The sequence below is a fragment of the Pteronotus mesoamericanus genome, unplaced genomic scaffold (assembly GCF_021234165.1).
Source record: "Pteronotus mesoamericanus isolate MK-2021 breed Mesoamerican mustached bat unplaced genomic scaffold, CSHL_Meso_final scaffold_36, whole genome shotgun sequence".
NCBI classification, from domain to species: Eukaryota; Metazoa; Chordata; class Mammalia; order Chiroptera; family Mormoopidae; genus Pteronotus; species Pteronotus mesoamericanus.
The window spans coordinates 3,494,135-3,503,924 of NW_026555313.1; the positions used below are offsets into that span (position 1 = coordinate 3,494,135).

Sequence of the window (9,790 nt, forward strand, 5' to 3'; positions counted from 1 at the left end):
GGATGGCTGTCTATGCAGCCCTATAGAGAATCATAAATTTACTTAAAACATTATGAGGTTTTTTATTCGTGATTACACTTTGCACTGTATTTAATGTGTGGCCCAAAACAACTCTTCTTATTCCAGTGTGGCCCAGAGACATCAAAAGTGTGGACACCCCTGCAGGAAAGTGAAGGCATGATAACTGTATGGCGTAATGAAGAAAATGTCTCCCTCTACTCAGGGCCTCTCAACCCACGGCTTGCAGGACACATATGGCTCAGGATGGCTATGAATGCAGCCCGACACAAAATCGTAAATTTACTTAAAATTTTTTTTTGCTCATCAGTTTTCATATGTGTTTGTGTATTTAATGTGTGGCCCAAAGAAATTCTTCTTCTTCCATGCAGAAGGCACGTGGCCCAGAGATGCCGAAAGGCTGAACACCACAAAGGGCAGGTATGCTTACTGTCTATTACAAAAGATATACATTCCTTAAGCTCAAGATTCTTTTTTGTCATACAATTCACTGCATATGCCAATATCACTTTGTTGTCTTTACTTGGTCCTGAGAAAATCAAGGTCTGGTGAATAAGTGAAGAAATATAATACTCTCTGCTATGACTAAACAATTATGTGTATGTGTATGATTATGATCACATATAGATATTGATTCTCTTAAACTCCTTCAGAAAAAAAAGAGAGACAGATGAAGAAAGAGAAAGAAAATAATGAGTCAGATCATTTTCAAAACCGATCAGCTCTATGAGTCTGTGTTTACATAACATCTTTGTACCCATCTCGATTTCTATTCACACCTATAAATATATATATGTAGATATACATGTATGTGCATGTATTTATACACACATGTACTGTAAAAATTGAGAACAAGATGATCATAAAAGTGAATGACTGGATGGTGAAGTGTAATGTTATATTAAATAGTTGAATATCAAAATAATGTACAATATGTAAACTGATATGAAAACATTAAAAATAATACTTTTGCTGATATTAAAAAAATAAACAAGAATAAGCCTTAACTGTGGAACATATTTCTATTCAATGCTGGAAAAGCCAAGGTAAAAAATATTTGAATGCGTTCAAAGAACTAAATAAGGATAGAATGGTTAGAAAAACGTGTTAAGAAGTAGATGATATAGGTGGTTAATATAAATGGTTGAACATAGAGTGCTAGTTGCCCTCAAATAGTCTTATTCTCATCTGGTGACAGAGTTCCAAGATTTTTCTTGACTAATTATTCCACTCTGTTGTATAAACAAACAAACAAAAAAACAAACAAATAAAAACTCCTCTAACAGCCCTTTTGGGCCATTAGGCTAAAGGCCACATACAAGAAGTAGCAGAAAAGTGAACTATGAAAGACAGGATTTGCTATAAATGTATACATCCATCGTGTCAACCCTGTGCTACCTATCTTCGAAATTTCAAGTGAGATAAATACTTTCTCACTTATTAAAATTATTGCTATAATACTTTGGGATTTTCTAATTTAATTGTCAAAGCTAATCCTAATTAATACAAGTAAGAAGACATTTGAAATAAAGAGTTTTATAGGTAATATTAAGGAGTTTAGATTTTTGCTAAGTAAAGTCTAATGTTACAGAGGATTTTAATGTTGTTGTTTAACGTGCTGATCTTAAATATCTTGTACTTTTTTGAAGGATGTGTCCCTAAAAAGCAAAGAGTAACTAATAGAGTGAATGTTTAAATGTACACTCAAATCTTCCCCTAAATGATATTATTTTTTTAAATTTTATTTTAATTTCTTTTCTCAAATACATTTGTCTCTGTCTACGCCCCACCACTTTCCCTTGCCCCCTTCCTCCTTCTCTCCCTCAGCTCTTCCCCTTTGGTTTTGTCCATGAGTCCTTGCTATATGTTCCTTGACGTTCCCCTTCCCTTCCTTTTCCCCGCCCCCCCATCCTTCCTTCCCTCTTCTCTCTGTTAATTTCTTTTCCTTTCAGTGTTGCTGGTCATATTTTCTTTGCATCTTTGTATTGTTGGTTAGGTTCCACTTATAGGTGAGATCATATGGTATTTGTCTTTTGCCCCCTGGCTTATTTCACTTAGCATAATGCTCTCCAGTTCCATCCATGCTGTCGCGAAGTTTAGTAGTTCTTTTTTTCTTTCTGCTGCGTAGTATTCCATTGTGTATATGTACCATTGCTTTTTGATCCAATCATCTACTGATGGGCATTTAGGTTGCTTCCAACACTTGGCTATTGTAAATTGTGCTGCTATGAACATTGGGGTGCATAGGTTCTTTTGTATTGGCATTTTGGTATTCTTAGGGTATAGTCCCAGCAGGGGAATCACTGGATCAAAAGGCAGTTCCATGCTCAGCTTTTTGAGGAAATTCCACACTGCTTTCCACAGTGGCTGCACCAGTCTGCATTCCCACCAACAGTGGACTGGGGTTCCCTTTTCTCCACAGCCTTGCCAGCACCTGTTGTTTGTTGATCGGTTTATGATGGCCATTCTGACCGGTGTGAGGTGCTACCTTATGGTGGTTTTGATCTGCATTTCTCTGATGGCTAGTGATGCTAAGCATCCTTTCAAATGCCTCTGGGCCCTCTGTATCTCCTCCTTGGAAACGCGTCTGCCCAGGTCTTTTGCCCATTTTTTTGATTGGATCATTTGTCTTCTTGGAGTGGAGTCGAGTGAGTTCTTTATATATCTTGCAGATCAAACCTCCATCTCATGTATCATTAGCAAATATATTTTCCCAAAGGGTTGGCTCCCTTTTCATTTTGCTGATGTTTTCTTTTGCCGTGCAGAAGCTTCTTATTTTGATGAGGTCCCACTTGTTTATTCTTTCCTTTATGTCTCTTGCTTTAGGAGACATATCGGTGAAAAAATTGCTGCGTGGGATATCTGAGAGTTTCCTGCCAATGTTCTCCTCTAGGACTTTGATGGTGTTGCGACTTATATTTAAGTCTTTTATCCATCTTGAGTTTATTTTTGTGTATGGTGTCAGCTGATGATCCAATTTCATTTTTTTGCATGTAGCCATCCAGCTCTCCCAACACCATTTGTTGAAGAGACTATTGTTGCTCCATTTTATACTTTTGCCCCCTTCGTCAAATATTAGATGCCCATAGAGACCTGGGATTATTTCTGGGCTTTCTATTCTGTTTCACTTGTCTATAGGTCTGTTCTTGTGCCAGTACCAGATTGTTTTGAGTATAGTGGCTTTGTAGTAGAGTTTGATGTCCAGTATTGTGATCCCTCCTACTTTGCTTTTCTTTCTCAAAATTGCTGAGGCTATTCGGGGTCATTTATGGTTCCATGTAAATTTTTGAAATGTCTGTTCTATTTCTGTGAAATATGTCATTGGTATCTTAATAGGGATTGCGTTGAATCTATAAATTTCTTTGGATAGTATGGACATTTTGATGATATTAATTCTTCCAATACATATTCCAAGTCATGAAAGAGCACGGTATATGCTTCCATTTATTTGTGTCTTCCTTAATTTTTTTTTTCAATGTTGTATAGTTTTCTGCGTACAGGTCTTTTACCTCTTTGGTTAAATTTATGCCTAGGTACATAATTTTTCTTCTTGCTATATTAAATGGTATTTTTTTTTTCTGATTCTTCTTCTTCTATTGCATTGCTGGTGTACAAACATGCCTTTGATTTCTGAATGTTGACTTTGTATCCTGCTCTTTTGCCAAATTCACTTATTAGGTTTGAGGAGTGTTTTGGTAGAGTCTACAGGGTTTTCTATGTACACTATAATGTCATCTGCAAACAATGATAGCTTTACTTCCTCCTTTCCTATGTGGATGCCTTTCATTTCTTTCTCTTGTCTGACCACTGTGGCCTGCACTTCCAGTACGATGTTAAAAAGAAGCGGTGAGAGCGGACATCCTTGTTGTGCTCCCGATCTTAGTGGGAAAGCTTTCAGGTTTTGCCCGTTGAGGACGATATTGGCTGTAGGTTTTTCATATATGGCCTTTATTACATTGAGGAATGCCCCATTTATTCCCAGTTTGCTGAGTGTTTTGATCATAAATGGGTGCTGTACCTTGTCAAATACTTTTTCTGCATCTATCGAGATGATCATGTGGTTTTTGTCTTTCCTTTTATTTATGTGATGTATCACGTTTACTGATTTGCATATATTGAACCATCCCTGCATGCCTGGGATGAATCCCACTTGATCGTGGTGGATAATCTTTTTAATGTATTGCTGAATGTGGTTTGCCAATATTTTGTTGAGGATTTTAGCATCTAAGGACATCAGCAAAATTGGTCTGTAGTTTTCTTTCTCTGTAGGGTCTTTATCTGGATTTGGGATTACGGTGATGCTGGCCTCATAGAAAGAGTCTGGGAGTCTTCCCTCCTCTTGGATTTTTTTGGAATTGTATGAGAAGGACAGGGGTTAGGTCTTCCTTAAATGTTTTGTAAAATTCTCCTATGAAACCATCCGGCCCTGGGCTTTTGTGTGCCGGGTGTTTCTTGATGACTGCTTCCATTTCCCCAGCTGTTATCTGTCTGTTCAAGCTTTCTGTTTCTTCCTCCTTCAGTGTTGGAAGATTATACTTTTCTAAAAATTTTTCCAAATCATCAAGATTTTCAAATTTCTTGACATATAATTGTTCACAGTAGTTTCTGACAATCCTTTGTATTTCTGTGGTATCAGGCTTTATTTCTTTTCTTTCATTCCTGATATTAATTATTTGGGTCCTCTCCCTTTTTTTTTTAATGAGTCTGCTTAAAGGCTTGTCAATTTTATTTATCTTTTCAAAGAACCAGCTTCTGCATTGGTTGATCTTCTGAATTGTTCTTTTCATCTCTATGTCATTCAGTTCTGCTCTAATCTTGACTATTTCCTTCCTTCTACTTGCTCTGGAATTTATTTGTTGTTGTTTCTCCAGTTCTTGAAGTAGTAGTGTTAGGTCTTTTATTTGAAATGTTTCTATCTTTTTTAGGGAAGCCTATATTTCTATGAACTTCCCTCTCAGGACCGCCTTTGCTGTGTCCAATAGGTTTTGGACTGTTGTCTGTTCACTTTCATTTGTTTCCAGAAATTTTTTGATGTCTTCTCTTAGCTCATTATTGACCCATTCATTGTTTAATAGTCTACTGTTCAGTCTCCATGAGTTTGCAAGGTTTTAAAGTTTCTCTTTGAGGTTGATTTCCAGCTTCAAGCCCTTGTGATCTGAGAAAAAGTTTGGTATGATTTCAATTTTCCTGAATTTACTGAGGTTTGCTTTGTGTCCTATCACGTGGTCTATCTTTGAAAAACTGCCCTGAGCATTTGAAAAGAATGTGTATTTTCTTCTTTGGGATGTAAGTTTCTATATATGTCAGTTAAGTCTCTTTATTCAGTGTGTCATTCAGCGCCACAATATATTTATTAATGTTTTGTTTGGAAGATCTGTCCATTTTTGACAGTGGGGTGTTGAAATCCCCTACTATCAGTGTGTTGCTGTCTATATCTTTTTTGAAGTCATCCAACAGTTTCCTTATAAACTTGGGGGCTCCTATATTGGGAGCATATAAGTTTACAACGTTGATGTCTTCTTGATAGATTCTTCCTTTAAGTATTATAAAGTGCCCCTCTGGGTCTCTCTTTATGGCCTTTGTTTTGAAATCTACTTTGTCTGATACAAGTATGGCAACCCTGGCCTTTTTCTCATGCCCATTTGCTTGGAATTTTTTTTTCCATCCCTTTACTTTCAATCTGTGTAGGTCTCTTGCTCTGAGGTGGGTCTCTTGTAGGCAGCATATGTGTGGGTCATGTTTTCTTATCGATTCAGCTACCCTGTGTCTTTTGATTGGGGAATTTAGTACATTTACATTGAGAGTTATTACTGATAGAAACATTCATTTTTTTCTCTTTGTACCTGTGTTTTTCTCTTTCTCACTCTTTTCCTTCATCTGCTTAAACCAGACCCCTTAGCATATCTTGGAGTGCTCATTGGGTAGAGATGTATTTCTTTAAGTTCTCTTGTCTGGGAAACTCCGTATTTCCCCTTCTATTTTAATGGAGAGCCTAGCTGGGTAGAGCAGCCTTGGCTATAGGCCCTTGCTTTTCATGACTTAGAATATTTGTTGCCATTCCCTTCTGGCTTGTAGTGTTTCTGTTGAGAAGTCAGCTCCTAGGCGTATCGGGGCCCCCTTGTATGTTACTTTCTCCTTCTCCCTTGCTGCCTTGAGGATTCTCTCTTTGTCTTTGACATTTGCCATTTTAATGATGATGTGTCTTGGAGTGGACCTCTTTGAGTCCCTCTTGAGTGGGATCCTCTGTGCCTCCTGGATCTCTCCTCAAATTTGGGAAATTTTCCATCATTACTTTTTCGAGGAGCTTCTCTATCCTCTTCTTCTCCTTCTGGTATCCATATTATATGGATATTATTGCGTTTCAGGTTGTCCTGCATTTCCCTAAATGCCTCTTCATTCTTTTTGAGTCGTTTTTCCATTTCTTGTTCTTTCTGGGAGCTTCTTTCTACCTTATCCTCCATCTCACTGATTTGATACTTGGCTTCATCCAGCCTGCTTTGGATTCCTTCTACTGTGTTCTTCTATTCAGAAAAGGTATTCTTCATATCTTCTTGTGTCTTCTTGATAGTTTCTATGTCCTTTTCCAGGTTGATACAGTTTGCTGTAAGATCCTGATAGTTTCTCTGCAGTTTCTCATAGTTCTCTTTGAGCTGGCTGAGCTCATGGAGCTTCCTTAGAACCATTGTTTTGAATTCAATATCTGATAGTTCCCTTGCCTCTATTTTATTTAGCTCTCTCTGTGGGGAGTCCCCTTTTCCACTCATTTGGGGGGAACTTATTTTTCTTCCTTTTTTGTCCTTTTTTTTTGTCCTTTACTTTTCTTTCTGGACCTGCCTCTGATGATGTCAGTAGTTGACCCTCTATGACCTTGGGTTGTTTGTTTGAGCCTTCCAGGAGTCTCATGCCTTTGTCTGACTCCTGCTTGGGGCAGCTCTGTGACCCCTTCGGTCAGGGCTGGGCTATTTTTTGGGACCGTTCTGCACTCTCACGCAGGCTCCTTGAGCAGGCTCCCGACGTGGCAGGATCCCCCGCCTGCCTGGGCTCACATGTGCTTGCCCCAGACCAGGGGGCTTATTCGCGACCTCGCATACTCATCTGGCCCCCCTGGCCGGCGAGCTCCCCCGGCACTGGTTAGTTTAGGGTCTTCTACTGTGTGTTTTCCCCGTTTTTGTCTCTTTCGGTGCATTGCTTGCCCTCGCCAAATGGGGACTACAGAAATGGGAGGAAGTCAGCTCCAAGACTCTCTGGTTAATCCTTTCTCTGGTCTCTCCTCCAGGGACTCTGGGCAGCTCTGTGACCCCTTCGGCCAGGGATCTACTAATTCTGTGGCCACTGCGCAATCACGGGCAGGCAGGTCAATTTACGCCTGCTCTTGCCTCTCTGTGCACTCCCTCGCAGGCCGTATTGGTGCCAATCTGTGGAAGGCCTTGCCAGACGGTGCCAGCATTCGCCAGCTTGCGCGGGTCACATACACGCTCGCCAATCTTCGCCGGTCACTTGGCGAAAGTGTGCGGGCCTGCACTGGGTGTTTTTGGGGTGTCTATGTGTGCTTTTCGGCTATTGGCTCTTTGGGGATGTGGCCTCTTCCCGCATAACGGAGACTACAGCAAGGTGAGGGAGTCGGGACTCCCCGGTTCCTCCTCCTGTTCTTTCCCCAACGCCTCCGTTTCCAGACTCTCCTCAGGGGCCTCCGGGCAGTTCTGTGACCCCTTAGGCCAAGGATCCACCCCCTGTGCGGACTGCGTTTCAATCGCAGGCAGTCTGGTTCATGCGCGCCCCGCTTCTGCCTCTTTGGGGGCGCGCCTTTCCAGCCCACAATGGAGACTACAGAACGGGAGGGAGTCGGGGCTCCCCAGTTCCTCCTCCCATTCTTTCCCCAACGCCTCTGTCTCCAGTCTCTCCTCAAGGCTCTCCCAGCCAGTCTGCACTCAGCCCTCCAGCTCACACGCACAAGCTGTGCGCGGAGCGCACAAAAGGCAGGTTAATTGATTCCCTTATGCCTGAGCGAGATGGTAGCTGCAGAGTGGGAGGTGCGTCATCACCCGGGCTCCGCCGGCCACCGTGCCAGTTCTCTTCACAAAGTTTTCCTCACCAGTCTTTTCCCAGGCACCAGCCCACCCTGATGCCGCCTCGACCCAGAGATCAGGGAGGGTGGCTGTCACTGCAATTTTTGCGTTGGCCCTTTAAATGTCTCTTTGCATCCCCAGCCACCTGTCCCTGGCAGAGAGCGCCCCTAAGCTTTTCAGGGTTGCATTTTGTCTGTATTTCCTTGGTTTTAGCTGCTGTAGTTTAGAGGTCCCTGGGTATGATTCAGACCCCGTTCTTCTTGGGGGAAGCTAACTGGCCATTTCAATGTCCCTCTGGTGCCAGTGCCCGTGGGCACCCAGTCCACCCTCTCAAGCCTCCACTGCACTTCTCACCCATTGGGAATGTGAGAGTCGAATCCACTGTCCGCAGCTCCAAGGCTCCTCTCCCGCTATAGTTCCATTGTTTTCCAGGTGATTACTCCACTATTTAGTCGCAATTCCAGTTTGGTCTTGGGAGGAGGTCAGCGTGACTCCCATTCACTCCTCCGCCATCTTCTCTCTCCCCCCACTAAATGATATTATTGACGATTTTTTTATCTTTATTTTTAAAAACCAGTATACCTATACTATCAAAATAATAAATAGAAAATTATAAAGAAAGGAGGTAAACACATCATATGTTTAGCTTACCATAAATTCACTTTGTGGATTACCAAGGCCAGATTCTCAATATTGGCTTCCCTATTCATTAACAAGAAGTACTAGGCAAGTTTCTAAAATTTAATAGTCAGGGCACTCATCTTTTTTAAAAAATGTAAAAAATATCCAATCATTCATTGTACAAAATTAATGTTTTTGTTTGTATGAAAATGATTTCTACAGTACAACGGTCTATACAAATGACCTGGTTAAAATATTTGTGGTTATAAAACAAGTTACATATATTCTTTCAATTTTGTCCTTTCAAATTACCTACTCTGAAAGTAAGTAAATTGAGAAATTCTATTAAACATTTAACATGAATGTATGAATAAAACAATTAAATGAATTAAATTTCTAATCAGTTTAACAAATTATAGTATTTAACAACTGCCACAAAATTTAATAATGATTATTTAGTAATAACTTCAATATTTATTGCATTAATAGAATATTGAAAAGATGTACTTTAGTCTGTTTATGATACAGTAAGTTTAGGCTACAGCTGCAATGTAATCAATTATGGGAAATGTTAAATTAGAGGTATTGGAGGGAAAATACAGCCCAAACGAGGGAAGGATAACAAAAGCCATCTTTGACTACTGTGATGGAAGACAATTTACAGAGTATAATTTAAATGGTTCTATATGCTGTCTCTAACCTTCACTACGTCTCTCACTGATTACCAACCAAAACCTAAAGTAACAATTGAATCGCTATTTTAGTATTTTTTTCCAGAGAGCTACATTTAAAATGGAAATGTAATTAAACTTATAAGAACTGATTCTACACTTGATCTTAGCCAAAAGGCCAAGGACTAATTGAAAGTAGGTGAAGGAATTAGTCAAAGCACATATATATAAAGGACCCATGGACATGGATAATGGTGAGGTGACTGAACATGGAAATGGGGAGAAGGCTGGCTGGAGGAAGAAGAGGAAAAATTGAGACAACTATAATAGCGTAAATGTAAAACATTAAAAAATATGGGAATGTTATTAAGACATCAAATTATTAATCTGTTAACATTTGCTAAAATTAATATA

At 40.0% G+C, this 9,790-nt stretch overlaps 1 pseudogene; it reads right to left on the reverse strand.

Moving 5' to 3' along the window:
- Positions 1–9,451: 9,451 nt before the first annotated feature.
- Positions 9,452–9,566, reverse strand: LOC129086173 (uncharacterized; annotated as a pseudogene).
- Positions 9,567–9,790: the final 224 nt, after the last annotated feature.